The sequence below is a fragment of the Sinocyclocheilus rhinocerous genome, unplaced genomic scaffold (genome assembly GCF_001515625.1).
Source record: "Sinocyclocheilus rhinocerous isolate Xijiao unplaced genomic scaffold, SAMN03320098_v1.1 scaffold486, whole genome shotgun sequence".
NCBI classification, from domain to species: Eukaryota; Metazoa; Chordata; class Actinopteri; order Cypriniformes; family Cyprinidae; genus Sinocyclocheilus; species Sinocyclocheilus rhinocerous.
Window position 1 is genome coordinate 486,745 of NW_015661373.1, and position 5,863 is coordinate 492,607.

At 38.8% G+C, this 5,863-nt stretch overlaps 1 protein-coding gene across 1 annotated transcript in view; it reads right to left on the minus strand.

The window, feature by feature from the left end:
- Window positions 1–1,215: 1,215 nt before the first annotated feature.
- The window catches only part of LOC107726287 (ubiquitin carboxyl-terminal hydrolase 20), a 32,506-nt gene continuing 27,858 nt past the window's right edge, over window positions 1,216–5,863 (minus strand). Inside the window, exons 24-25 of the mRNA XM_016535823.1 lie at window positions 5,028–5,142; window positions 1,216–2,533 (exon numbers count right to left, since the gene is read on the minus strand). The gene's annotated coding sequence lies outside the window, so the exon portion shown is untranslated. The remainder of the gene's footprint in view (window positions 2,534–5,027; window positions 5,143–5,863) is intronic.

The following is a 5,863-nucleotide window of genomic DNA, read 5'->3' on the forward strand; positions in this document are numbered from 1 at the left end:
ACTATGGAAAAAAAAAAACTATGGAAAGCAGCGCAGTAGAATACAAAACGCGTTCTATGTGTGCAGAATTCTTTAAGGGTTTGTTCACATATAGCTTGTTTGCATTCCACTGCGCTACATGTCCATTGTTTTGTTTGTTTGTTTGTTTTGTAAACGTTCACTAGCCATCTAATTTTTCATCTCTAGACCTTGCAAAACGCCCCTGTTCCACTACCCTACATCTCCCGCTTTTAAAAGCATGAGGTGAAAAAGCATTATCCTTTTTTTTTTCATACAATGCAAGTTACCAACATTCTGTAGAATATCTTCTGTTATGTTCTGCAGAAGAAAGAGAAAGACATACAGGTTTGGAACATGACCTTGAGTAAATTATAACAGTAATTTCATTTTTGGGTGAACTATCCGTTTAAGTGCAGCAACACAGCAAGCAATGAATTACTATTAAAGGGGTCATATGATGCAATTTCAAGTTTTCCTTTCTCTTTGGAGCAGGGTGCGAACTACGGGGGAGCTAGGGGGAGCTCGGCTCCCCTTAATAAGACATGGGCTCCCCTGAAAACGTGATTTGTGAAATTTTGGGGGGTCTCAAAAAATATTCACAGCATCACAACATGGTAAGGGTGCAACATTTCCGTCACACGCTTGAGGTATTCGGCCAATCACAACGCACTAGAAAGCTGGCCAATCAGACCACACCTCGCTTTTCAGAACGATGAGCTTTGTAAAAATCGACGCGTTTCAGAAAGGCGGGGCATAGAGGAGAAACAATAATGTACAGTATGTGGAAAATAATGTGTTTTTTGAACCTTAAACAGCATAAACACATTTCATTACACCAAATACACAAAATAATGTTCTTTTTAGCAACATCATATGACCCCTTTAAACCCTTGTGATTAGATTCAACTCTATAATGGCTTTAACAATACTGTTTAATCAGATCTTAAAAACATAATAAATACATCAATAGGAAAAACGCAGAGGAGCCACGTATATACTTTTTTTTTAGGCCTAAAACAACAGCATCATTTTATCACAATGTTCATTTTGAAGGTTTGCGTTCCTCAGAGGAGAAACCATTAAAATCTTTACATCATAGAATGTGCATTCCAATTTCCAAACCAGTGTTCTTTTATCCAGAATGATAAAAGAAAAGGTGATTCTAAATGAATAAGGTCCAATTTCAGCATCCATAACAGCTAGACCCGTCGCTTTTCCTTGACAATAATGGGTTTGTTGCTCAAATTGAGCAGGAACTGAACTGCGGAACATTGTGGATGAGAGAACAATCCCTTTCCACAGAGTCAAGACAAGGACCTCATTAGTTTAATTTGGGCAGACTAAGCATATTTCATTGTCACACTGTCACATTGTGAGTGACAGAATTTGGAGCCAAAAAGAAAGGCAATATTCGGCACAAGGTATGAGTAACCTGCAAAAGTCTGAAACCACAAGTGTCAACAGTCTATTCTGAGATAGTCCGAGGAGGAGGAGGAGCTTGTGCTTGTGATGTCATCACAGCAGTCCTCTGCATCAGAGAAAGAGGAAGTATAGTGGAGGCCTGAGAGTCTGTGGTAGTCCTGCTGAGTGACCTCTGGCAAATGAGACATGTCCACTGATGTCTGGCCTCTTCGTGAGCCAGACACACTCCACATATCAATCAACTGCGTGCAAATGGCACAACCCATTGCTGTATGTTATTTCCAAAATGTGGTCAGATGCTAACTGCTTTCAAGAACAGAAAACTATATGACATCATATATGACACCCTATATGACATCAACTTTTAAAAGGTACACACTGAAACACGTTTGCAGTATAGAGGCATTTACTCATTCAAGCACTGGCTGTCACACAATCGCTGATTAACAGCAGCTTGGACTCGTCATATGGTTGGATGCAACATAAGATGGCAAACAATGAATGTGTCTGTGTGAAAAGAGCTATATGAAAAGAAAAGAGAGCGTGAGAAAGCAACTATGTCTAAGTAGGTCTTTCCTAGGAATGCTTTGTTCAAACCCTCGCCTGGAGGTAGTGACAATTACAAGGTGGAGTACAAGATAAAAACTGAAAAGGATGCATTGAGACAAGAAAAGACAAGGACTATGAGTCAAATCGTTGTAGCGTGTGCACTGCAGACCACAAACGTATCGGCTAGACTGAAGACTGCCAGGGAATTACTGAAAGGTCATAAGTTTACAAGGTCAGTGTGCAAATATTGGAACATGGTCAGTAATATTTCAATCTCTTATTGTCGGTTAGTAACATGACAAACTGGAACACGATATCGCAGATGAGTGTTTATCTCAAAAATGCAGTACCACACCTGTTTTTAGTTTGAAATCACATTACTTTCTGAACATATAGAATATCGGAAGCTAATGCAGTCCCTATTTTGCCATAGTCAAAGATCAGTGAAGCTGTATCCTCCCACCCTGAGAATCCTGGGTGTGACATTGATCATTGTCGCTACTGTTGCTAAAGTCTCTGTGGTGTTTTCAGTCCATGCACATCACTCGGACCATCGTCCAGCCTGGAGAAAGAAACATAACACATTCAACTAATGGCATTAGAGATGCATCTCATAACAATTAGCTTTTGACTAAGCCTAACATGGATGGCCGTTTACAAGAACTCTGGGTAAAAGACTTAAAATACCATCCTAGGTATTCAGTCAGATGATGCTGATTACTATACTAAAAACAATCGTTTTTCATGCTACAAATAAATTTGAAATAGTGCAATAGTGAAATAGTGAAGTGACGTGTGGCCAAGTATGGTGACCCATAATCGGAATTTGTGCTCTGCATTTAACCCATCCAAGTGCACACACACAGAAGTGAACACACACCCTGAGCAGTGGGCAGCCATATTGTTGCGGCGCCCGGGGAGCAGTTGGGGGTTCGGTGCCTTGCTCAAGGGTCTCACCTCAGTCGTGGTACTGAAGGTGGAAGAGAACGCTGTACATTCACTCCCCCCACCGACAATCCCTGCCGGACCTGGGAATCGAACCCGCAACCTTCGGGTTACAAGTCCGACTCTATAACCATTAGGCAAATCTGTACAGTATGTACAGTATGAAAAATGGACTTGCTAAAGATTACGTTTAACATTAAGTTATTGTTTTTGAAGACCCCCTGTGGTAAAAATAAGGTTTATAAAATTGTTTATATATCTATCTGGTGTTTTTAATATACTTAAAGACAAACCATGTGCAAATTCATCGGTCAACACCACTGCTTTGCATTTTCCACTTAAAACTGCATTGTAGGCCTACCAAAGTCTCAAAAATTGTGGTTTGAAATAGCCCCATCTTCACAAACATGTAACTAATCCCGTCAACTTGCAGCAAAGTGTTTCTACCAAAGAATGTTGATTTTTAGAAGGTAACTGTCTGAGATGGTGAACAGGAATATGGTTTGTGTAACATTAACAACACATTATTAGCTGTTCGATAAGGTAGTCAAGCCAAAGGCTACTGATATCAATTACTATTATGTGTCTGTGGCGAGGGGGGCGGGGGAAGGTGAAAGGCTTACGACCAATAAAAGGTCTACTCGCCACCCCTGACTTCCTCGTCCTTCTTCCCGTGACTACGAACTTTGCTACAGTGTCCAACAGAGCATTACATAAAGAAACATTTTGAAAAAAACATTTAAGTAGGTCATCAAGGTTATCAAAGATGAGTTTTAAGGGATCAAATTAGTAACTGCAGGGGGACTTTAAAGATCATTTTAAATGACACAAAGGTGATGTAAATGTAAAAACAGGAAACTGAGCATGAACAATTAAATGCTCAATATCGACCGATGCAAACCCTAATATCAATACCTCATGCAATTGCCCATTCATTTCAAGAACATTAATTTCTATCAAATTATTATATTACAGTGTGATTACAGCATCAGGTGTTGTATCTGTTAATAAGACTACATCTGAAAAACAGGTCTTAGCTTTGAACATTTTGAGCAATCAAGCTGTGAAGGGCTGACAGAGATGTAGCTCTGCACGCACCGAAGTGTTAATAACAAGGTCTATTAAAAATTCATTTCACAGCCATGAGGTTATTACCTCATGCCTGATCTGGTTGACAAAACATTGCTCTGAGCTCATCATTAACACCTCTTGCCAGCTGCCTTTGTGTCTGAAATTACTGGAGGGAATCACTTTTATAGAGACATCTAAGTAGAAACATTTGAGTTTTGGTGATTTACTGGTTGCCGACCGCATAATCTCCTCCAAATCACATGGATATGTTGATTCATGTAATTTTCAGAGCATTTTTTAAATTAGCAATTATATGAAATGAAATATTGGGGTATGTTATATTAAAAAGGCCATTTCAATACACTTCAAAACATGAAACTTTAAAAAACAGCAAGACAAAGAGGGTGTGTTCACATTAGCAATGAGTCTGAGCAGAAAGTGCAGCTACCAAACCTCATCTGCATAAAACAGGTTGTTTAGTCATTAGTGAAGATTTCCACCATTTAAAAGGCTTTTCTGAACCTTCTGGATAGATTTTATACCAATGTAATTGTTAATAAAGCAGGAAGGTTTTTTTTAGTAATTAACTTCTGCAATGTTGACAGTGAAAATAGTGATTTTGCACCTATGTGTACAGTAATGTTACTGTTATTCATACCATAAATACAATATCATTAATTTTTTTAAAAAGGAATTCAATTAAAAAGTTATAAACTGATGTTTTATGAACCAAGGACATTAATTTATTCACATGGTACTATCAGTTAATATAAACAGTTAATGTAAACAGAATCTTGACTAACAATAGCCTGATCATTTAGACTCAGAAATGCAATGTTTATCTGTTGTGTTAAACAAAAGAGCTGCCAGATGTTTCTGTAGCCCAGCTAGTACCACAAATGCTAATGTTTAGACACAGTAGACCAGCAAGATGTTATTGTCCACGTGATACACAAAACATGTTGATTTCCAGAAATGACCCTTTAGATAATGAAAGCCAGATGCTGCAATTGCGCAAAAAGAGAGGAATGACGACTCACATTGGGAAGAAAATTACAATCCTTTTTCCAGCAGACAAGACTGGCGCTCAGTTGGGTGGTCTGCAGCTCTCTGCATCCTTCTCTCCTCCTCCTTCTGCACTCTCCTTTCTTCAGCCTGCAGACAGAAAGAGGACTTACAATGACATCAGCATTGATAGCGAGCTCTGTCATATAAATATTCACCTTCCCTGTCAGATTATTTGGTTTATACAGGGCAGCTGATTGAAGCAATATTCCAGGGGCTGTCTGAGGACAAAGGGAGGATGGAGACGAAGGGTGGGGGTACGTGGGGAGTGGTGATTAAGATAAATGAGATGAACAGAGCTCAGAGCATGAAGGTAACATTGAGTAGCTGTTCCTCAGCATGCTTAAAGAATGCCTGGGGCTCTGGGAGCTAAATATGGATCCTTATAAATTTAATAACGCAGTTTTTATCCGTGATAGACACATGGAAATAGCTCAGCTTGAGAACTACGCTTTCGTGTGTGTTTATATATATATATATATATATATACAGTGCTGCTTGAAAGTTTGTGAACCCTTTAGAATTTTCTATATTTCTGCATAAATATGACCCAAAACATAATTAGATTTTCACACAAATCCTGAAAGTAGACAAAGAGAATCCAATCAAACAAAGAAGACTAAAATATATACTTTATGTCATTTATTTGGTGAGAAAAATGATCCGGTGTTAACCCTCTACCGCATGGTGTGGCAATATGGCAACATACTCTTTGTGTTCATTTCCTTGCCACTGTCTCTTTAAGAGAACATTCTCGTTTTTTTGTTGGAAAGAGAAGACCTTAGTTTAGCCAATGATGTGCTTTGATTAA